This window comes from Pan paniscus, chromosome 3, assembly GCF_029289425.2.
Source record: "Pan paniscus chromosome 3, NHGRI_mPanPan1-v2.0_pri, whole genome shotgun sequence".
In the NCBI taxonomy this organism is placed as follows: Eukaryota; Metazoa; Chordata; class Mammalia; order Primates; family Hominidae; genus Pan; species Pan paniscus.
In genome coordinates, this window is record NC_073252.2 from 110,099,409 (window position 1) to 110,125,415 (window position 26,007).

The 26,007-nt window shown below is 36.0% G+C and overlaps 1 long non-coding RNA gene across 3 annotated transcripts in view; it reads right to left on the bottom strand.

Annotated features, from left to right (window-relative positions):
• LOC129397620 (uncharacterized) overlaps positions 1-26,007 on the bottom strand; it is a 306,809-nt gene that overhangs the window by 218,007 nt on the left and 62,795 nt on the right. The window contains exon 2 of one of the 3 annotated variants that reach the window (XR_008625210.2): positions 6,648-6,716. The exons of the other annotated variants lie outside the window; for them this stretch is intronic. This is a non-coding gene — a long non-coding RNA (uncharacterized LOC129397620). The remainder of the gene's footprint in view (positions 1-6,647; positions 6,717-26,007) is intronic. 3 annotated transcript variants of the gene reach the window in all.

Genomic DNA, 26,007 nt, shown 5'->3' on the forward strand with positions numbered 1-26,007 from the left:
TAGCAACACTTCTCTTTGGCAATGGCCTCCTTTATCTTGAGAAAGGGAAAGAGAATGATGAAGTCAACTGAGGTTCTGAAATCATTTATTGTTTTCAATTTGTCTTGGACCCAGTTGCCTTAAAAACCAGGAGAGAGGGTTTTAAGAGAGAAAAAGGCAACACGAATCACAAAAAGCTTGGTTTTGCATATAAAGAGCCAAAGTCTGGAAGACTGACATCATGAAGTGTATGCCATAAGCCTTAGACTGAGGAAAACTGCACCGTGAAAGACAAGCAATTTCTCCAACACAAAGGAGACTATATGTCAGCCAGTTGTGGGGAAGGAAGAATCAAGGGTGACCTACTAGAGTCTAAATAGAGACTATGCCTGAGAAAAAGGCCTCATGCTCCATCTCTCTGGGCTAAGTAATGATTAGGAGGAATGACTGGAGCGTAGGAGACATCTCTGCATATACTGATGAAAATCTGAGATAGCGTCTCAGATTCCTTCTCAATGATCTTTCTGTTCTGGGATCAATCCCAGATAAGTTTGAAGAGAGAGATCCCAGAACAGAAGGATAATTGCCTAGCTATTAGGAGTACAACTCAGAAGTTGAGTAGGGAAGTCCTCCATCCCACATTGGATCTGAAATAGCAGTGGCTGAAAGGGGTGACTAGGCAGATGGACCTGGGAGCTTCCTCAGAGAGCCCCAGCACTCCAGATGATGTGGATGCAGCAGCCAGCTTTCCTCACAATTTTAGAGGAAGTCAGACAAGACTGGGATTCAAAACCCCAAAAAGGCCGTGCAGTGGGGATAAGAATTAGAGGCCAAGATAAAGTGTGGATTCAGCAGCAGGGACAGAGGCCAATGCCCAAGACCAGGAGAAATCAGTGACACCTGGGTTGGGGCCAGGAGGCTCAGCAGGCCAGGTGGCTGGCTCCCCATGCCAGAAAGAAACACAAGACAAGCACCATCACCACCCGCCAGGATGGTCAGGATTGCAGAATCATAATTAACTAAGTTGTTACCCAAAAGAGACTTAAAGTTTAACTGCAAATGCTAGTTACTTTAAATTGACAATAATGAGTTGGTCCTCATCAACAGAAAATGAGGACTTGAGTAAGCTTAAGTTAATTATAGGGAAACAAAGAATGTTACCTTTTTTTTCACAGTTAAGTTGTAACATGTATCCATTTACAACTATATCTCTGCTCTAAACATTTTCCTGATGGTGCACTGTGTTTTAGGCTCTGCACTAGGTGTTAGGTATACAAAGATAAATATGAACTCCTTTTATAGTCTCATAGTGGAGCAGGTATGTTAGCTAGGCTATAGGACCTGCTATATCATAATATTTGTATTAGGATACAAATATCTTAAATAACAGGGGCTTGTCATCATCACTGGTCATTAGAGAAATGCAAATCAAAACCACAATGAGATACCATCTCACGCCAGTTGGAATGGCAATTACTAAAAAGTCAGGAAACGACAGATGCTGGAGAGGATGTGGAGAAATAGAGATGCTTTTACACTGTTGGTGGGAGTGTAAATTAGTTCAACCATTGTGGAAGACAGTGTGGTGATTCCTCAAGGATCTAGAACCAGAAATACCATTTGACCCAGCAATACCATTACTGGGTATATACCCAAAGGATTATAAATCATTCTACTGTAAAGACACATGCACATGTATATTTATTGCAGCACTGTTCACAATAGCAAAGACTTGGAACCAACCCAAATGCCCATCAATGATAGACCGGATAAAGAAAATGTGGCATATATATACCATGGAATACTATGCAGCCATAAAAAAGGATGAGTTCCTGTCCTTTGCAGGGACATGGATGAAGCTGGAAACCATCATTCTCAGCAAACTAACACAGGAACAGAAAACCAAATACCACATGTTCTTACTCATAAGTGGGAGTTGAACAATGAGAGCACATGGACACAGGCAAGGGAACGTCACACATCAGGGCCTGTCAGGGGCTGGGGGGTAAGGGGAGAGAGAGCAATTAGGACAAATAAGTAATTCATGTGGGGCTTAAAACCTACATGATGGGTTGATAGGTGCAGCAAACCACCATGTATACCTTTGTAACAAACCTGCACATTCTGCACATGTATACCAGAACTTAAAGTAAAATAAAATAATAATAATAATAATAATAACAGGGGCTTAAACAATAAAGAAGTGTATCTTTATCACATGGCAGTCTTACTGTAAGCAGTCCAGGGCACATACGATAACCCATAGTAGAAGGGACCAAGTCCTCTTCTGCCTTCCTGGTCTGCCATCCTGGTGTGTTGCATACATCTTTATTGTCAAAAATGGCTCATTCTTCAGAAAGAATAGTTAATGGATACTGGGCTTAATACCTAGGGAATGGGATGATCTGTGCAGCAAACCACCATGGCACACATTTACCTATGAAATGAACCTGCATATCCTGCATGTGTACCCCTGAACTTAAAATAAAAGTTGGAAAAAAAAACGGTCTGTGCTCACTAAAAAATAAAATTATTTCACCAAAAAAGGCTCATTGTACCCACATTCCTGTCAGCAGGGAGGGGAAAGGGATAAGGCAAGGGCGAACCCTTTATTTAAATCACATGTTCCAGAAATTGCTTATACTGTTCTGTGCACAAACCACTGGCAAAGAACTCAGTCACATGGCCATACTGCATAGACAGATTGGAAAGTGTAGCTCTCAGTAGGGCAACCATATGCCCTAATTAAATCATTTTACTACTCGAGGAATGACCAGACATTGAAAGAAAACTGTAGCATCTGCTTTAGTCTGTTCCTCTGACTTTTTAAATATTCATGCTATGTGACCCAGCAAAGGAAAGAAACTAACTTCTAAAGGGAAAATAGAGGAAAGTATGAAGAGATGAGACAGTGTGCTGATCAGAGAGGCCTTCAGAGAAGAATTGATGTTTGAACTGGGTTTCATAAGTGAGTAGAAGCTCACTAAGAGGACTGAGAAGAGTAAGGGTGTTTAAGGTGAAGAGAAATGAAAATCATGTGCAATATCACAGAAGTGTAAACTTTGTTGTTTTATTTAGGAAATTTTAGATAGTTCTAAAAGGCCAAGATGAGATTGGCTAGGTATGAAGAAATCAGATAATAAATAGCCTTAAATGGCCAGCAAGGCATTTGGCCATTGTTCTACAGGTAAATGGAAAATGCTGATGAAATTTAAGTAGGGAAGTGACATAATCATGTTTATAGAGTTAAAAGATTACTCTTGAGACAATGCAGAGGATAGACAAGACTGAAGACTGGGAGACGATTTAGAAGGCAGCTGAGATTGTACAAAAACAAGATTACAAGGGTATTAAGGCAATACACATAAGAAATAAGAGCTTTAGGTAACAGATTCTGAAGGACTTTGTAATTAACTGACAGCAGAAGTGAAGAGGCAGGAAGATTATTGGATGCTTGGACTGATACACTTTAAAATAGAGAATTCAAGATGAGATCATGGATGTGTTGAATTTGAAGGTACTATGGATAGTAAGAAACACTCAAATGAAAAATGACCAATAATCATAAAAAATAAGGACCGTGAATTCAGGAGGGAGGTCTAAAATGGAAATGTGTGTTTGGGAGTCATCAGTGTGATGTGGCAGTGGAAACATTTGATATCAATGAAGATACATTGCTTGAGAAGAGAAGAACTTGAGCAAGAACAATATTGCTTAGTGTGCAATGCCAAGCGGTATTATGGAACCTATAAGCATTTCTGAATGTCAGATTTGAGGATTGTGATCCAAACAGGCAGTTATTGTGGTCAGATACATCAGAAGTGACTATAATCAAGAGATGACAGTGAATCGGTAAGGAAAAGAGACCCTCTTGCTATCTGTCAAAGGAGGAGGGACAGAACTTTAAAATATAATGAATATAATAGTGTGAGTTAGAAGATCTAGGTGTAAATCTCAATTTGTTCCTCACTGGCAATTTGACCTTGGGCACAGAGGAAACAGATCTTAAAAGAAAAAGAAGAATCATATGCAGAAAGAAACAATAACAAGAAATTGAAAGAAAACACTGCCTGTATTTCCAACTTGTTCTCAATTTCTGATCTTTCTTAGAATTTCTTCATTCTTTTGTTTGATTTTAATTAAATATCATTCTAATTTATAATAGATTTCTTTTTTCCTACTAGTCCAGAGTGAATTGACTTGTTTCTTGCAGCAATATCCTAATATACAGATGCAACATCTTTTTAGAAAGAGAAATTTTCTTTTCTCCTGCATGAATGTGTGGTTTGTCTTAGTCCAAGACTGCTCTTTTGGATTCATGGCAAGAGAAAAAGAAATGTGAAGAGGAAAAGAGATGGAAAAATGAACCCCTACTGGTAGCAGAAATGGTTAATTACTGTATTAGTCTGTTTTCACTCTGCTGATAGAGACTGGGTAATTTATTAAAAAAATAAAAATAAAAGAGGTTTAATGGACTCACAGTTCCACCTGGCTGGGGAAGCCTCACAATCATGGTAGAAGGCAAAAGACACGTCTTACATGGTGGCAAACAAGAGAAAGAATGAGAACCAAGCTAAAGGGGTTTCCTCTTATAAAACCATCAGATCTCCTGAGACTTGTTAACTAGAACAGTATAGGGGAAACCACCCCCATGATTCAATTATCTCCCACCGGGTCCCTTCCACAACATGTGGGAATTATGGGAGCTACAATTCAAGATGAGATTTGGGTGCGGACACAGACAAACAATATCAATTACCATCCCATATCTATTACTCCTTTTTTCTCAATGGGAAAACCCACAATTTTAATTGCTAATTGGTTGAAAGCACTTGTCAGTCTCCCTTGCAGCTAGGCATGACATGTGTCTAAGTTCTGGCTGATAAGATAAAGTCAAAGGTGACATGGGGCATCCTAGAAGATTGTTGAAAGAACACTAACTCACATTTGAAAAACAAAACAAAACACCTGTTTGTCGTTTCTCCCTTCCTCCTACCTGCATTCCAGAATGCTGATGGGAGGGTAGAATTTCCAACAGCCATTTTCGACCAAGAGGTAACCTTGAGAATGAAAGCCATTCATAGAATGGCGAAATAGAATAGCAGAAGGAGCCCAGGTCTCTGTTGACCATAGAGTCCCCATAAAAGTCCTAGACTCTCTTATCTGTGTTTCTCTCACAGATAACAAGACAGAAGAGAAATAAACTTCTATCTCATTTAAGCTATTTGGGGTTTGCTCTATATGCAGCTAGTAGAAAAATTATATTGCAGCAGATACTAGAGAAAATTGATATGCCTTTGTATAATCTATACAACTCTCATTCCTAATATTTCTACTGCATTTATCACAGTTCTAAAACTGAAAAATTATTTAAGAATTCATCTTCCTTATATTTATTTTCAGAAATCAGAATGATGTGGCAGAAAAAAAATCAGCCTGAAAATTAAGAAAACTATATTTTGATTCTAAATAGTTATATTACTTTATTAAGTAATAACACTTCAAGTGCTTTTTCATCTTTAACATAAGAGATTTGAACCAGATAAACTCTAAGGTTTTTTCAGTTGCAAAACTCTTCTGTTTCTATATTTCTTGCTTTCTTCATGGGATTATTGAAAAGACCCAAATGTATAATTTCTATTTAGCAAATAGCACTGTGCCATGCTTTTTGCAAATATTAATTTAATCATCATAGCTGACCAAGGAGGTAGGTACCACCCATTTTAAAGATAAGCAAACTGAGAAATAAATTAAGTAACTCTCCCAAAGCACATAGCTTACACTTGGCCAAACCGGGATTCAAACCCAGGAAGTTTGACTGGGTTTCTGATCTTAACACTACCCCACCCTACCTCAAATAAACAGAACAGCAAATAAATTCTGCTTAACTAAGTGACCATAGTCACTTCAGTACAATGACTCAAGGACCCTAACAGGACATGGTAATTTTTCTTATTTTCAGAGAAATCCAAACATGATTTCTCCCAAACCTTAAAACACAGTACTGATGGGAAGCTCATAGTGCAACCATAACTTCAGAAGGGTGTTTGGGGTGTGCTGTGCACTAGAATAGAATGCACTATTTCCTTATGAAGTAGGACTTGAGAAATTTTCTCAGCATCGCCTGGGGAAAGATATTATTCTTTCCAATAAATCCAATTTTTATTTTAAATTGATACATGAATAAATAAGCCATTGCCTATCGTTTCAAGCTGAGGCACAGCATGGATCTTGCCACTGCGGTGCGGCAGATGGGCTGCGCTCTGGCATGCCTAATGCTCAGCTTCCGTCCGTCAGTGGCTCCAGCCACTGTTCCTCCACGCTTCCCTGTCATGCAAGTATTAGGTTTCACACAGAAATGCAAAAAAATATGCCTTTAAGCTCATTTCTACATGGAATACAATATATTCGCCAGACAAGCTGGACCCTCATATTAATCATAAATCAATTATGTTTACCCTTAGCCAAGAAAGTACTAAAATGTTCTTCCCTCATTTTGAAACCTAATATGATATTCACAGTAATTATGCTGCCTTTCATATGAATCATCGTCTCATTCTGTAATTGTTAGTACACGGCTGATTCATTTTCTGCCTTATAGTATTTGAAATGATCATTCCACTTGTGGTAGGATTTGGGGATTTATTGAAGTAAATCCTTTTACTCACTAGACTTTCCTTTTTTGTATCCCATCTTCAGTCTTTTTGTTGAGATTTTACACCAAAGTTTTCTAAAACCTGTAGCAAGTAAGAGAACAACATGTTAAACCCTACTGAAGCTGGCAAAGCCATACTAATGGATGGCAAAGTCTCTCTCCACCACTTTTTCTTGATCTTGTCCTTCCCTCCAGAGTCACACCACACCCACCCCCTTGTTTCAATTGTCCCTTTCATGCCTCTGAAAATACAATCACGTTAATATTATGTGCTGAAACACTTTTAAAATATGAAAGTATTTCAGGTTACTATTCAAATATGCACAAATAAATATGAGGTTTTTTCTGGGTATCATATACATCAATTTTTGGGAAGAGCACATTTAAAGACAGATGTCTGCTGTCCTGGCACCTCCAATATCACATTATTTTATGCATATTAAGAAGGTGTCATGGAATCGTCTCTGGTTCAGACCCTCTGGAATGTGAGGCATGGTCTTGGGATTGTGCCCTGCTGCCCTTTCTACATTAAATGTTAAACTGTCAGAGTGACAGGAAACAGGTGGACCCAGTACAATGAGGCCATCTGACTGAGACTGCCAACCTTCAGGTGGAACGTAGGAAATCAGAAATCAGCAGCCTTTCTGGACACTGTTATCACTATAAGAAACCATAATAATAAAAATGGGGGACTTAACATTGTAGATATTAGTAATGATCACTGCAATAAGCAACTCCTTTCCATGGACGCAGTCTCAAGTCCATGATGGCTTTACTTTAGGAGGGCTATTTATGCTATCCTCTATTTCAGAACTATATTTTGCTAGAAAAATGATTAAAGCTTATTCTCTTTTTGCATTTTGAAGTATTGGGCTTTTCATTTTAAAGTGTTTGATATGAAATTTCATCTTTATAATGAGAGTAGCTATTTATTGATTGCTTACAATGCTGAGGACACTGTGCTAAGAACTTTATATTCACAAACCTATTTGAACCTTAAAACAACCCTTCAGGATAAGTATTATCAACTATTCTTCTTTATAGATGAAGCAATAAAACATCATATAACAAGTAGGGGAAAATCCACATCTCAAACCACATCTCAAACCAATCCACATCTCAAATCCACATCTCAAACCACATCTCCCAAAGCCTATGTTCTTAACCACCACCTTACCCTATCTTGCCTTTGCAATCATGTATGGATTGCCAAAGAGCTATGCCCAGTTATTCACCACATTTTTTCAATATAAAATAAGTTCATCATCTAATAAGAAGATCATGATTTCTTTTCAGCTATTTAAGTGCTATAAATTCTCTTTATTTGCTCATTAGCTGGTATATCTTGTCAGCTAATGGCAAAATGTAAAACCAGCTGGTTTTTAGAACCTTCCTTTTGCTTTCATTCTCAATGCTCCCTGAGTTGTTTGGTTGGTTGGTTGTATTTGTTATAAAGGAGTTAAGAGTAAGTACAAAGCAATGACAACATTGTCAAAAAGCAGAATTTGTTTTAAATTGTTTTCAACCATTTTCTTTATCAACATATACATCGCCACATAAAAAATCCAAAATTAGTTGGATTTTTACACTGGCTGGAGGTAGTCCTTAATTTTGTAAAATGGCTGGTTTTATAAACTGCAGAATGATACACTTCTGTGCAACAGAGCAGCTGAAGTCTGAAAACAAACTATTTGGTAGTCAAACCCTCCCCCATTCTAGGCTTCTTATATGGAGCTGCCATGACATCTAGTGGCCAAAAATTAGGGAAGCTATTCTTTATCCATAAAGCACGCAGGATTTCTAATTTAGAAGCATATTGAAAATCTCACATAGCAAATGAAATTGTCGGTAAATACAGTGCTTCAAAGTTTACGACTATTACGTGAATTGTTGGTTTATCCTTCCTACATTACTTAGATATTTTAAAATATTTATCATAATGAATTTACACCAAAGCCTTGGTTTATTCTGAGGTGAGTATGTGAATGCATCATAGGATTTGATTCTTTGTGTTTTACTTCTGTAAGAGTAACAACAATTCGATATCAACGATTAAATCAACTTTACATTTTAAATGACAGTCTAAGTAAATGAGTAATAACTTTATATTATCTCAAATTAAAGTGAAACAATTGACATACAAGTCAATTCTCTGCACCTTTTTGCTGAGTTAATGGGATTTCTTTTCTAAAGAAGAAATATTTAATGTTATTAAAGGAAGAAATAGAAGATTCGAAGTCAATTTTTAAAGCAAAACAACTAAAAATGAACAGAGTATAGTTGTCTTCAGCAGATTTTTTAAAAATTCCAAAGGTCTGTTTCTAGTAGATTTTCTGTGGTTTAAGCTAAAATAAATAGTTCGTGGAAACCACAATATACAAATGATCAGAAATAATTTTTAAACACTTTTTCTAATGAGTTTTTTAGTCTAAGAAACACCAAAATAACAGCCTGAGACAGAGACTGATGCATCCATGGTTTATGAAAGCTATAATCACAGGAGTGGGGGACAGGAAGGGGCAGGAGAGACAAGAATGGATACAGAAGGAGGGGCAGCCAATACAACGATGCAATATAGAATTGGCCACTCCTGGATGCAACTGATTCCTGGATCTACAGGACCTTCTGAGAAAACTTATGGACTGTACTGTATCTCCAAATCACCCTCTGGAAGGATGCAAGGGTGGAGCATTTCCTGTCCATTTTTATGCCATATTGGTCAAGGTCTGTCCCATGGGTCATAAACTCACCCACACAGGGAGGCTGTTCATATGTGTTCAAGAATCCAAGGCTTCTGGTGTCAGAGAAGCTTTATATGGACTGAGGCAAGGCACTTCCAGTTGTACCTACATAAAACAGGTCAAAATCTGTGCACAGGCCGGGCACAGTGGCTCACGCCTGTAAACCCAGAGCTTTGGGAGGCCAAGGCGGGCAGATGACCTGAGGTCCAGAGTTCGAGACCAGCCTGGCCAACATGGTGAAACCCGGTAACTACTAAAAATATAAACATTAGCTGGGCATGGTAGTGCATGCCTGTAATCCCAGCTGCTCGGGAGGCTGAGGCAGGAGAATTGCTTGAACCTGGGATGCAGAGGTTGCAGCCAGCCAAGATCACACTGCTGCACTCCAGCCTGGGCAACAAAGGGAGATGCTGTCTCAAAAAAAAAAAACAAAAATCTGTTCATAACTGTTGTCTGCAGCAATGGCTGAAATGAAAGATGTGGCCAAGCGGATCTGCAGTGCTACACAAGAAACACTCAATAAATGTGCATGCAATTATACTATCTGTGTTACATTAATAACAAAATAGGTCATATCAAGTTCATTGATATGGATATTTTTATATTTAATAAATATTACTAAGTATGTTGATTAAATGATATAATTATCGCCCTGGCCAATGCACAGCAGAAGTCAAAATTCCAAAGGGATCTTGAAGCAGCAGTAAAATCTATTCATCTTGATTGGCAATTATTTTAGTGGTGTTAGTCTAAACAGTGTTCACAGTATGAATTGTTATGTTGAAATATTTTAATCTTGTGAAAAAAGCAACATTTAAAATCAATTATCTTGATGTGAAATCCTGATATGATGGGAATAACTTGGCTCCTGGGAAGAAAATCTGTTAAGCTTTCATAGAAGCCCCAAGAGCAGATGTTTTAGAAAGAAGAGAAACATAAAAGAAAATGAGAGTGGGAAATAGAAGAAAATTAAAATCCTACCTCATATCATGAAAAAATTTCCCAAAAGATAAATTTACATTTTGTCCATCAAAGGGAAATTGGAAGTTCTACTTTTAATTTTGTGTGTCCTTGTAGTACTCAAACTGAGCACTTTGTCATCGTCAAAAAAGTAAAGCTTTTGTGGATCCTTCATGACTGCTATCCAATCTAATTCAAGATGGGTCAAAGACTCAAATGTGAGAAATAAAATCATTACCTCCCTTGAAGACAACATAGGTGAATTTTTAAATAATCTTTAGGATGATAAAGGCTTTTTTACAGCCAGAAATGTTAAAAGATGAGTATATTTTTACTTAAGTGGTAAAACCTTACATGGCACAAAGAAATGCCAGACAAAAAAGCCAAAATACTTGTAGCATGCAGGACAGATAAGTAGTTAATATCTGTCATATTTTAAAAGTTCCCTATCAAATCACTAAATAAATGATGGAACATCATAACGAAGTAGATCAAAGAACTTGAATATACAATTGAAGAGAGAAAAAGTAAAATATTAGATAACATTAAAATATATCAATAGCTAACATTTACTGAGAATGAGTTTACCAGGAAATGTTGTAAGAGCTTTATGTGTATTAATTAATTTAATTTTCACAATTCTATGAGGTCAGTATTATTATTATTACCATTTCCCAGATGACTAATCTGTGACATAGAGAGGTTAAATAATTAGCACAAAGTCAAAAAGCTGGTAAGTGATAAAGCCAGAATATAAACTCACATGGTCACACTCCACAGCTTTGGCTCCTAATCAAATGCATACATTCATTATTAATCCAAAACTCAAATACAAACAATGATTTACTGCTTTCCACCTAGCCAAATGATAAAGATCTTAAAGATCAGTGCTATGTGGAAACTCATAAATTGTTAATAGGAGTGTCAATTGATACAATCTTTTTGGAGGTCAGTGTAATGATATGCATCAATATTAAATGCCTTCTTTTTAACTCAGACATCCTTCCTCCAACAGATTCCAAATAGATCCTAAGGAGATAAAGAATCAAACATACAAAAATGTAGGAACAAAAACGTCCTTCAAAGCATGATTAATAATAGGAGCAGGAAAGAAATGGAAATAAGCACAATGTTCATCAGTGAAATAGTTGTTAAACAAATTAAAGTATATCTATACCATGAATAAATATACAGACTTAAAAATGAGTGATATATTGACAAACCATATATCTCATAAGGGGTTAATCTGCAAAATATACAAGGAACTCCTACAACTCAATAGTAAAAACTCAAAACTCAACTTAAAAATGGGCTAAGGACTTCTCCAAAGAAGACATACAGATGGCCAACAGGCATATGAAAAAATCCTCAACATCACTAGTCATCAGGGAAATGCAAATCCAAATCACAATGAAACATCACCTCATACCTGTCAGGGTGGCTATTATTCTTTTTAAAGAAAGTGTTGGCAAAGATATGGGCAAACAGCAACCCTAACACACTATTGGTGGGAATGCAAATGGTGCAACCGCTATAGAAAATAACACAGAGGATCCTCAAAAAAAATAAAAATAGAACTACCATATGATCCAGCAATAAAATTTCTAAGTATTCATAAAAAAATTGAAATCAGGATTTTGATGAGATGTTGGCACTTCTATGTTCACTGCAGCACCATTCACAATAGATGAGATGTAGAAACAACCTAAACGTCCATTGACAGGTGAATGTATAAAGAAAATGTGTAAGGTACATACAGTGCAATACTATTCAGCCCATTAAAAAAGAAGCAAATTCTGCAATATGTGACACCATGGATGAACCTTGAAGACATTATGCTAAATGATATAAGCCAGACACAGAAAGATAACTACTGCATGATTCCACCTATGTGAAGTATCTGAAATAGTTAATTCAGAGAATCAAAGAGTGGAATGGCGTTTGCCAGGGACTGAAGAAGGGGGAAATTTGAGTTACTAATCAAGGGACATATAGTTTCAGTCAAGCACAATGAATAAGTACTAGAGAAATGCTGTACAACATTATCATAATCAATAATTACATATTACACTTAAAAATTTGTCCAGGCCGGGCACAGTGGCTCACGCCTGTAATCACAGCACTTTGCAAGGCCGAGGCAGGCAAATTACAAGGTCAGGAGTTTGAGACCAGCCTGGCCAATATGGTGAAACCCCATCTTTACAAATAATACAAAAATTAGCCAGGTGTGGTGGTGCACGCCTGTAGTCCCAGCTACTCAGGAGACAGAGACAGAAGAATCGTTTGAACCCAGGAGGCGGAGGTTGCAGTGAGCCCAGATCACACCACTACACTCCAGCCTGGACAACAGAGCAAGACTTTGTCTCAAAAAAAAAAAAAAATTGTCCAAGAGTAGATCTCATGTTAAATGTTCTTAGGTGTTCATTGACATAGAGAGGTCTGAAGATCACTGAGAATAAATTATAATTATAAAGCAGAATATATACAATGCTTTTCAACTGTTTGCTGCCATAAATCATAAGAAACTTTACAGAGTCCACAATTGAAAGTGGATCACTGAGTCATTGATTTTTGAGTGGGTGGATGGGCAGCATAGTCCCAATTGAAAATAATTTTCATATAGTATGAGGATAAACACACATAAAGATATTATATATATTACATGCATTTACATATATACATAACTCTGTAAGTTTAAGTGTGCAAAAAATATATATCTAAATGGATCTTCACAAAAACTTTTACAATGAATATTTGCCTGAATAATAGTATTGAGAGCTATTGATATTTTCCTTTTCATATTTTCTATCTTCCTTCCATTTTCAATACAACTGTATATTACCTATCGAATCTGAAAACAAATTATAACTATTTTTCATCTGAAAAAATTAATGCTTTTGATATGCTATTCTTAAGTTGAGCAAGACAATTCTTTCTGTTCCCCACAGATTGTCTAAGTTTGTAAACACCTTATAACCAGATTTCTCTTATTTTGTCTGCTAGCTGACTGCCACACGTGTAGGCTTTCAATCAGGGAACAATATATATAAAATGAATGCTTCCTTTATAAATCACACCCTTAAATATTAAGCCTATATAGTGAAAATACGGAAGGAAGAAATGCTGGCCTCCTTCGTGACTTTCTAACAGCCAACTTCCTCCTCCCATAAGAGGTAACTCCTCACATTCCTTAAGGCTTTAGCAGATCCCTGTTCCCTGGAGGAGAAGCAGAGCACACCAAACGTCAGGAGCCAATGCCTCCCTTATACATTAAGAAGTCAATAACTCACTTCTAGTGGGATTAGATCATTGATTCCAACATGATCTTAAGAAGAGTGTTTAATGGCAGCTCTCTCCCTGTTAAACCTCTTAGTACAGTACATTCTTAGGACATATCCTCCCAAGAGAGCAACAGGAGAGATTCAAGTTTAAAAAGCTAAATCAACTCTTTCTGGTTAGTAGCTCAGCAAAGTGGCTACTGAGAAAAAGTCTATGTTGCAAAACGGGAAATCCTGTAGCCTGAGCCACCCACCCACTTCTACTGGACCTAATAGATGCTACTAAGTTCCCGATGTGGAACTAGGAATCAGGAATCATGTACCATATAAAAACATACCATACTACAGTAAACTCAAAGAAAACCCAGAGCAGAAGAGCAGATTCTTCTTAAAGGTCAAAATTTATTTATCCTCTGGAAATATGTATATCACACACACACACACACCCACACACAAAACAAAAATGGTAAGTACATTTTGAAGTGAAATATTCCTAAAATTAAGGACAGCTCTCCTTTATAGGAAGTGATGCATAATTCAATAGGGTTCAATAAGAACACAAATGTTAATTACATTAGGAAATATACACAAAAGTTGTCCTCATTTACACAAAAGTTGTTGCAATAAAATATTTGTTAAACATTCTTTTATTCTACACCTAAAAAATCACTTCATCTTTAAAACAAATGATCTAGAAATATATATGACTGAACAGGTCTAACTCTAAATCCAGGTCAGAATTTAGGCTACAATTTCATGATGTACAACTATTCTGGGTAGTAGGTATTATTAGCAGCAATTTTATAGATAATCAAACTGAGATCAACAAATACGAATTGAGTTGCTCACAATCAAACAGTAGGTAAATGGAAGGACTGGAATTAGTACCCAGATCTTGACTTTTAAGTCTAATTTTCTTTTCACTGCATCATGTTTCCTCCTAGATATTACAAAGAAAAACTTATTCCTCTGGGTGGGTGAGAATGATTGAGTTACTTGTTTAATTTTAAAATATTTAAGAACACAACTTACAATTTCTTCAAGAGAGAAATAATATTACTAGGCTGGAATATTACTAATTAGATAAGAAGTTGTTGATGCCTTTGAGGGGAGTCTAATTATGAAAGTTAGGCTGGGCACGGTGGCTCACGCCTGTAATCCCAGCACTTTGGGAGGCCTAGGTGGGTGGAGCACCTGAGGTCAGTAGTTCAAGGCCAGCCTGACCAACGTGGTGAAACCCCGTCTCTACTAAAAATTCAAAAAAAATAGCTGGGTGTGGTGGCACACACCTGTAATCACAGCTACTTGGGAGGCTGAGGCAGGAGAATCGCTTGAACCCAAGAGGCCAAGGTTGCACTGAGCCAAGATCACGCCATTGCACTCCCACCTGGGCAACAAGAATGATACTCCGTCTCAAAAAACAATAACAATAATTATTATTATTATTATTAAAGTAGTAAAAAGACAGCATTATGATTTGGTGCATTTAATCCTTAGGATAACATAAATCCTGAGGGTAGCACTGCAACTATCCTTCTCAGGCTCCAAGGTGCAGTATATTATTTGATGGTGAGGAGTGACACTGATCTACCAGTTTTGTCCCAGGGACTTGGTCCTGAGTTCCTCTAGAATGTTAACTAAAAAAAGATTGTGAGAGTCAAATATAAGTTTTCTAACAAATCTACCCTTTGAGGGCAAGAGGGTTGGGGAGCTGTTAAAATTGTTGGAACTATGGAAGGAAAGGAAACCACTCAGCAAACATTAAAGGAACCATGCTTAGAGAAGAAAGGAGGATCCCTCGGGCTAATAGGACAGGCATCACTGCCAATATCCACAGGCTTTAAGGTACGCTGAGGTCATGTAAATGGAAGATATGACAGGACATCCGAACTAAAACCACAGGAAAAAGATTGGTTCAGGCAGCTGCAGAGGAGCAATTCAATGGCTACTGAGAAGAGTTTGTGAGCCATCCCAAGATTGGCTTAAGAAAGAGAGAGGTTTCAACAAACAGGAATTCTAGTCAATAAGCTGTTGGTACTGATAGGCAAAGATTAGTTAGAATGAAGGTTATGCTGCTGTGACAACCAGTTCTAAATTACAGTATTCTAGGTTGACACAGATCTTTAGTTCCCATGATTCGTGAACCGTGTTTCTCCCAGCTTGTTACTCTGCTATCCTGTACGGCATTTTCCTCTTTTGCATTTGCAAGCTGGATGCAGACACATCATTTTCAGCTCATTAAAAATGTCCCAGATGGGCGTGGTGGCTCACGCCCATAATCCTAGCACTTTGGGAGGCCAAGGCAGGCAGATTGCCTGAGCTAAGGAGTTCAAGACCAGCCTGAGCAACATGGTGAAACCCCGTCTCTACAAAAATACAAAAAAATTAGTCGGGCATGGTGGTGGGCGCCTGTAGTCCCAGCTATTCGGGGGGCTGAGGCAGGAGAATCGCTTGAACTCGGGAGGCGGAGGTCGCAGTGAACCGAGATCGCACCATTGCACTCCGGCCTGGGTGACAGAGTGAGTCTTGGTCTCAAAAAAAAAGTCCTAAGATCCAGGCCCAGAAGTGCCGCAGCTAACTTCTCACATATCTTTGGTAAGATTTTAGACATGGACACTCCTAACTCTGAGGAAGATTGGAATATGTAGTCTTTAGTTTACCTTAGCTACAATTCTATTATTAAGGAAGGAGGGAACAAATTTTGGTAGGCAACCAATAATCTCTATCAACTAGCAGTTTGCTATCTTCATTTTTATTCACATGTCCATGATTGTGCCCCATCACCAACCCTAAAAAGCTAGAAATTTGGAAAGGAATATATTTCACCATGGGTATGTTTAAGATTCCCACAGCCTTTGTGTAATTTTAGTTAGTATGTAGTATCCAATACAAAATGGAAGTGCAGTTTTTTCTCAGTAAATTGCTTTGTTGTCTTCCAAGTCAGAAGAATGATAGTAAGACATTGGAGTGATAAGTCTGAATCAATGCCCGGAACAGTAAGAAGCACCCTCACATAACAGAACCTAAACTTGGACATCAAATAAATTGCTGCATGTTATATTATAAATCTCTTTAGTACCTTTTACACATATATGAAAATCAAGAAACACTAATTAAAAGCACAGATTATCTTGATAACTAGTTGTTCATTCTATAATGAAAGATCCAATTCAAATAGCCCCAAATTACACAGAATACTCGTTTTTAAAAGTTCCAGCTATATCTGGCATATAACTGCTTTACTAAGTTCGACCATTAGAGTGTTGTTTTTTATTAAGTTCACTCAAATAAGTTACCTTCACAGTCTGTCCTAGAGACTAAAATAAAGTCTGTACAGACCTTTTAAAGCAGAATCTTTTCATGGTGTTGTGTTAAAGGCCAACAAATTGGAATTAATCTTCAAAGTTTCATGTGGCTGAATCTATAAAAACACTTATTGTCTTGACTATTTTAAATACCTTGACATAATTTTCTTAAAATGGCATTTATTACAGTTAGTAAAATAATTTTAAATTGTTGCTTGATATTAAACAATGTTGCCTTTTAAACCAATTAATTTGGTGTCATGTAGATGTAATTTCAAAATTGCCTCCAACATTTAACAGAGTCTATTGCATAGTTATGTTCTGCTATAAATTACTTTTTAACAATATCATTCTAATTAACATGATTAAATAATTTTGAGATTATTTTAGAAAAGAGGGGGACTTGAAAAAACAGAGATTCTAATAATTAAGCTTCTGGTGCACCTGGCCAAAGATTGGTTAGAGTGAAGGTTTCCCAGACTATGTTTTCCAGAGAAAAACAAAAGTGTGATAGGAAAAGAATGTTCATCTCGATCCATGGGCAAAATGTAAAGTATAAAAAATGGAAAACTATCCTTAGAAGAGAAGTCATTGAAATATCTTAATGTAATACTAAGAGACTGCTCCAGCTAGCGTTGAATGTGAGATCAAAAAAAAAAATTGTGTGAGTTTTACATTTCTAAAGTATTTTCCACACACAAACTGTATCCGTATGGTGAATTACATGTACCTCTATCCACAGAAAAGATAATCAGGACAGCAGCAAAGCAGGCTTAACACGCACTGTTCCAGCAAAATCCTTGATCTCAAATTTAAAGAGAGAAGAAACAGACTCAAAGATGGTTGTTAAGGAATTCTGGCAGAATCTCTTCAGAGAGAGAAGTTAATAGGTGTAATAAATGACCCAGGGCACTGGTAGGAACAAATTATATAAATAAACTTAAGAAGAAGTTATACAAAAAAGGTGGACCCAAACAAATGTGAACCTGTAAGTTAGGAAAGCAAGCTCAGAGGATGGCATGGCCCATTAAAAGCTGTTTGACCTACTGCACCTCTATTCTTTTGTCAAAGTTATAGGAGTATCCTCTTAAGCTGTCACTTTTACAAATGTAAGCAAAATAATTTTATAAAGAGATATTTTGTCTTATTAAACACTGCCCCAGTACATCGTCCAAATTTCCCTCTTACCTTGAAGGAAACGTGAATGAATATTGGAGCAGAAGGTTTACATTAGAGGTTTTATTTAAATTATCATTACCATAGGCTCTTAAATCACCTAATGATTCGTTTGCCTTGCAAACCTAAAACAGAACTTTTTAAGATAAACTTTAACTTGCTACAAGTCATAAAATTATTTCCATATAAAGTCTGTTTATTAAATGTGTTAAACTGTTATATGGGCCCTTTAAATTTATGGAAAGGCAAAAAAACTGCCTGGCAGCAATACCTGCAAAAGCAATATACACTAGGGAAAAAATCATGCTATAGGAATAGAGAGTAGACAAAGAATATCTGAAATATCCAAGGCTGGAAATTGAATTACAAAGTCCAGCATGAGCCAAGATGATCTCATTTTATGTGGAGCCATCCTTAAGGCAAAGATTACAGCTCTAAACTTTATCTTTTAGACTTTCATTATTTTGGCTAATTCTAAGAGGAGGCATTTCAGACTTCTTCATCTCCTGATTAAAGGAATGTAATGACTAATTGGGGTTCAACACCCCATAGCCCTTTTCCCCATTTTTGGATGCAAACAAATTCCTGAAAAAGATATGGTTACAAATTACTATTGCTCCCAGCAAAAGATCATAAGGTTAATGTTTTAACATTTCTGGGATATACCTGCTAATTGTAGAGATTTTCGCTGCGAACACATAGATAGCGAACACTATATATGGCCAGTTTAGCTTTGCAACACTTTGCAACTGGTACATGAAGCCATTAGAAAAATTATTAGTGATAAATATCTCTTTCTATCAAATAACAAAGATTTCCTGAAGTGAAGTTGCACTGCTACATCAACAACCAGACATTATTATTTTTCCTATGGCACTTCAGTAGGAATTAAGAAGAGAGCTCCATGAAGCATTTAAGCTCCAAGGGGGTTATCTGACAGACTAGAAAAACTTCTTTCTTAAGTCTTTGGATACTTTACATATATATATATATATATATATATGTATATATATATATATATACACACACACACACACACACACACACACACACACACACACAGTATATTTGTATCTATTCCTCCAAGAGTTCACTGGAGCATGTCAGAGCGTTGACAGTTTCAAAGAAAATATCACCTCAGAATATTTTATGACATCTTTAGCCTGTGAATATGCAGTGATTTTTTTTTCCTTTTTTTGCCACCTTCCTGATTAGGAATGAATATGCAGTGATTAGGCACTGATTTTGTTTCCACATCTTCATAATTATAGCTGAAAGTGAAATCATTCCTAACCTCCTGCTATTCACCAAGCCAAATAACCATGAACATAAACAACACAGAGAGCAAGCCGTACAGTCATTTAGAATTTGATCTGAAAAAAGATTTTCTGCTTTATTAATTTAATTACACAAAGGAACATTGTGTTTTTCTGACTACCTCATGACATTGTGATGAAAATTAAGAACTTAGAAGTCTTTTAAAAAGCCTTATCTCTTTGGTTACAAAAACTACCCAACATGTGATTTATCAAGAATATCTCCCATTTGTGTCATACAAATTCCAAAGGAAATAAAGACGACATTACACATGTTTATCTTGATGCAGTGACTGGTTTCTTCATTTTTGATGAGGAACAAAGGAAAAATATTTGTAACAGGTTCCCATCTAGCTGTTACAGAACCTGAAGTCTAAGTGTTACCCTGAACAAAACTGCTCTTAAACGTGGTTATGTTTTTCTCATTACTATCACTTTTGACAGGTATAGCATGATACTGCCAAGTAAGACTTACGTATTTAAGTGAAGTAATGCAAGAAAAATGACGAGTTATATAGGTTGTACTTTGCAAACACAAATCCATTTGATATGTATGTGCTAGCCTCATCAAGATCTCAAAAGGAGAATAAAGTGCAATTTAAAGATTAATTAACATCTAAGAACACACGTTCACTTGCTACCTCAGAAACAATCATATGATATAGATATTATCATCCCCATGTTCCAATAAGTTGACTGAAACTTAGATGTTGAGTGATTTGCCCAATTATACAGCTAGTCATCAGTGGAATCAGATTTTGAACCCAGGACTTGAGATGCCCAATCCAATGTTCTTTCCACTGCACCATGTTGTGTCTTACAAAACACTCGATAATCATTTGTCTGAAAGGTAATACTGAGAAAAGCTCATTATATGATTCAGTGTATGACTTTGGGGTACCCATGCAGATTTCCAAATTATGGGGCTCACTGAGAGATAAGGAAGCAGCCAGGAGGGCAGCAGTAAATCCCTAAATGTCATTCAAAAGAAAACACCCCAGAGAAATTAATTTTAGCCTTGGCAAAGGTATATTGACTTTTGTTAGTTTCCCTTTTCTGGATTTTACTAAAAGATGGTGCATGCATAAATCAAAAAATACAAGAAGAATACAAATTGGCAAAAATAAACAAAGAGAAAACCAGGTGGGGAAAGGAGACGAGCATTTATTTCATAAATGCAATACTCTTTATGAAACAAATTATTTCTACCAATTTTATGTCATGTGTCAATTAAATTTTATTTTGGATTCACTTGCAGAACTAATTATTCAAAGGAATATTTTATTACTTTTAAGTATCTTTTATAAGCAAATATTAATGTTTGGCATATGTGTCTGTGGCAATACAGCACAATGGCTAACAACAGGAACTTTAGCGCCACACTGCCTACGATTTAATACTGACTCCTCTGCTTACCAGCTGTGTAGTATTCAGCAAGTTACTTAACCTCTCTGTATCTCAATTTTCTCATGTATAAAATAAGAGACTGATAAAAATAGTACCTACCTCAATGCTACTGTGTGAGTTAAAATGAACACTTTATACATATATATATAGAGAGAGAGAGACAGAGAGAGTTTTTGCAACAGTAAGTACTGGTACATGGTTAAGTACTAAACATGTTAACTGAACATATTATCACATTGCTTAATAATGTACCTCTATGTTTCAAATTAATGCCCATTTGAGATCTGAATAAATACCGAAGATAAGATAATCATGGTAATGTAAAATTATCATAACCACATTAAATATACTATTGGCCACTATAGTGTATAGTTCTTTGGTTATAAGACAAATATCTATAATTAAAGACACCATTAAGCCAGTTTTTCAGACACATGGAAATAAAGTATTGAGGAATGCATAACTAGGGGTATGAGCTGAAATAAATAAAGAATAGAAAGAAAAACAGATATTATATATTGAAGACATAGATATATACAACAGATATACACATCAAAAAATGGCAATGATCTGGAAACAAACCTGACTACTAAAGTGAAGTGACAGTCTGCCTAACCTGAGCACACCAAGAAAGTCTTGTTGACATCTTAAACATTGTTCCTACCCAGATTCCAAAAAGTCTGAAGTCCTAATATTAAAAGACTTATCCTATTGAATAAACTTCCCTCAATACATTTCATTCCTGGGTTTATTTTTATTTTTTATTTGTATTACAAATTGACAAATTAGCATTGTATCAATTCCTTTTTTAAAACAAAATTGTTCCTAAGAAAGGTTGGGCACACACAAATTAATTCATTGTAAGGTATTATTAATGACTGGTCAGATTCTCCTTTCTAAGAAAATGGAGACTCATGGGACAGAAGAGTTCAATCTTGTTTAGCACTTCCTTTTTGAGCAAGAAAGGAAGAAGAAAGGAAAAACACTAGAAGGAATAAACTAGTAGGGGGCTGCTGAAAGAGCCCACAACCAGGCCTCGCTTGATTTTCCTCCATTTTTATCCTCTAGACCAGGCATGGCAAACCTTTTCTCCAAAGGACCAGATAGTAAATATTTTAAGCTTTGCAGGGCATATGGTCTCTATCACAACTACTCGACTCTGTCACAAAAGCCCAGAAACAGCCTGAGATAATATTTAATGCATGGGAGCTGCTGTGTTCCAATAAAACTTTATAAATACAGCTTGCAGGAAGATTTGGCCCACAAGATGTAGTCTGCAGACAACCTGGTCTAGGCCAGAAGCCACCTCAGATTTTTTTTTATAAACCCCCTGTAACCATATTATTCCATATAAAATTTAATTAGTAATAAAATGATATAAAAGTGTTTTGTAAAGAGGGCAAAAAGAGCATGCATTAAGGTGTTCGAATCTTTAATCCAAGTAAAATGGAAGGTAAATCCAAAACTCAGTTATACATATCTACATATAAACCTTATAACAGTGGGAACGTAGGCCCCAGGTGGTCTCACACCGATGTTCTGAAATTTGTGAAGGTTATCCTCTCTCAGTGTTTTCTTTTTCTAGACCCCCCAACACAGAGATTTCTCCATTTTAACAAATAAGGAAACAAACTTTAAAAATATTAGGGAACCTAGAGTCAAGCTGGCATGTGACAGAACCAAATTGAAACCCAGATTGACCTGACTCCAAAGCCCATGCTGAAAAGAAACTTTGAATTGTTCTCATCAATGGAAAAGGCAGCCTTCACTAGAACCCTTAAATTAATATTGATAGTATAAGCACATATCACAGGTAAAGCAGATGACTATGGCAGGTTTTCACTGTGGAGGTTCTTGATAAACCTGTCTAGAATAGTATCAGGTATCTAATCATAATAGTTACTGTTGGGTATTTTAAGAAAATGTAAACTATATATACATTCAGCCTATATTTTTGTTACTCTAAATATTTTAAACAATTATTTTATTTTGGAAATATCCAAGCATAAGTTGAATATTGCTTTTTAGAGTAAGATTGTTAATATTTAACTTAAAGCTATATATTTACAAAAATATATCCTAGAGAGGAAAGGAACAAAAACTATGTAAATTTTGCTAAATATCAAAGGAAAGTACAATAGATAAATCCAATTCAAAACATTTATTGGACTCTTACTTAAATTATGTGAAACATCTATACAAACTAAACTTCTGGGGAAATTCATAATGTAAATTTTATTTTTTTATGTTTAACTTTTGTTAGGTCCAGGGTACATGTGCAGGTTTGTTATATAGGTAAACTGCATGTCACAGAGGTTTGGTGTACCAACAATTTTAAAAGAATAATCAGGTAAGGCAAATGGAGTTTTGAATTAAAGCACTGCTTCCTCACAAAAGAACCACCTGTGATAATTCACACAAAGAAACACATGACATTACAGTATACATTTTATTTATAAGGGATTATAGTTGCTTCTATCCTAAGAATAAGTACAATGCACTTTGGATTTTCCTTAGGCTTCTGAGATTATATTATGACATTGATTTCTATATCTGTCATGATATTTTAACCTGGAAATGTATTGCTGAACTAGTATACACTATCTTGGATCTCTGAGTAGGGCTGCTATAGCACTAAGATTACAATAGGATCATCATAAAAGAATTGCAGTATATTATTCGGGATTACCTACATTCTGAAAACCAATTTCAATGTTGCATCATTTCTCTTTTGATATACAGATAGTTTCTAATGACTAAATTAAGCACATTCTACATAAGACTTTAAAAAAAAACATGATTGCAGGAATCTAGTAACGGCAAACTAATTAATTTGGACAAATGCTCAGCTAGAAAGGCTGAACAAAATATTTTTAAAAACATATTCTCCAAAGCATTGAAAGGTTAAAAAAAAAATAGTGAAGAATTACGAGACCAAGATCTGAGGAGGACCGGGGACCAAGGAGATGAGCATTGCATTTGAAGCTACTCATTCCCTGGGAGATCTGAAAAATCCCGGAGAGGTAGCAGAAAGGCTAAGAAGCTGAACAGTGATTTTGCTAGTATTATAAAGCTAGAAGGAGAGGGGTTAGCCACCAAGAGCGCTAGCATTCTTTTGGTTAGTGCTTGCATGGCATAACTGTATTTAAATTTAAATAAATTAGTATTTACATTAAATTTAAAAGTAGACTAAATGTTTCGATTTAGATTAAAATATTATAACAGAATTTTTAAATTCTATGCTATAATAGACATACCTAAAGCAAATACATACAGAAAGTTGAAAGTAAACGAATGATAAATGTTATGCCGTGAAACTCTAACCAAAAACATAGTGTAATTATATCAATCTAAAATACAGTAGATGTGAAAGAAAAAAGCATTGCTAGAGATAAAATCATCCATTTCTTAATGACAAAAGTTCAATTTACCAGGAAAATTTACTTCTAAATGTATAAACACATTATCACATAGCCTCTTAATATTACATTAAAAATTTATAGTATTCCAAAGAAAAAATAGACAAGTCTACAACCATAGTGGAAAATTCTAACAGACCTTTCAGTAAATGTTAATACAAATGACAAAATATCAGTAAGAACTTAGATAATTTTAACATATGATTAATAAAATTTGACCTAACTCACAGACACAGAACACTTTCTTTTCAAGCCATATAATTCATTTTAAACCACATATCATTCACATCTTTTTTGAGCACATATAATTCCCTCATAAAAATTAGAGTTCCCACTGTTCCACATTCTTTCAAATACTAATAGTATTAGATTTTTCTTCTTGTTTCTTCAGGACCATAAAGCAAGTTTTAATAAATTTTGAAAGACTGACATCTACAGTATCTTCTCTGGCTAATAAGGTAAAGTGGATTTCAAAAATTGTAGAAGAATTTTTACATTGGAAATTAATCGGTGTACCCCAAACTGTTTACAGATTCAATGAAATCCCAATAAAAATTCCAGCAGCCTTTGGCTCTATTTTGTTTTGTTTTGCAGAATTCAACAAGCTGATGCTAAATTTATATGGAAATAATGAAGGCCAAAATTATCCTGATATCAAGATTTATATAAAACTACACTTATTAAAACAATACGGTATTGACACAAGAATGACAAATATATCTTTGGAATAGAACAGAGATCCAAAAGACATTCATGTATGGACAGCTGATTTATAACAAAGACAGCACTGCTAAACAGCATGGAAAGGATGATCATTTCAACAATTGGTGCCAAGACAATTGGGTGCCCATGTGAAGAAAAAATAAAATTTGGCCTTTACCTCACACCATATACAAAAATATGAAAGGCAAATCATATAGCTTCTAAAAAACTATATTAGAAAATATATTTATGACCTTGCGGGAGGGGAAGACTTCTTAAACAAAACAGAAAAACCACGAAAGAAAGGGTTGATAAACCAGACTACATTAAACTTAGTCTACATGAAAGATCATGAAAGAAAGAGTTGGTATATTGAAAGAAAGAGTTGGTATAAAGAAAGAGTTGGTTAAAGTTCAAAACTTCCTTTTTTTAAAAAGACACCGTAAGAGTCTCAGGTCCACAACAAATCAATGGATCAATGAGACAAAGTGAATGCAATAGTCTTGTGGGCAGCAGACTTAAAACAAGTGCTTCAGGCCGGGCACGGTGCCTCATGCCTGTAATCCCAGCACTTTAGGAGGCCGAGGCAGGTGGATCAATTGAGGTTGGGAGTTCGCGACCAGCCTGACCAATATGGAGAAACCCCATCTCTACTAAAAATACAAAAGTAGCTGGGCCTGGTGGTGCATGCCTGTAATCCCAGCTACTCAGGAGGCTGAGGCAGGAAAATCACTTGAACCCAGGAGGCGGAGGTTGTGGTGAGCCGAGATCCTGCCACTGCACTGCAGCCTGGGCAACAAGAGTGCAACTCTGCCTCAAAAAAAAAAAAAAAAATGCTTCACAATAGAGGGTATCTAAATGACTGGAAAATATGAAAGGTGTTCAATGTCATTAGTAAAAGGGGAACAGAAATTGAAGCCATTGTGATATACTACAGTAACCAATGAGAATGGCCAGAATGAAAAAGTCGAATACTATTAGTATTTGAAAGAATGTGGAACAGTGGGAACTCTTAACACTAATAACAGGAGTAATGTCAGTAGAAATAATATGAAAGACAATATAACTA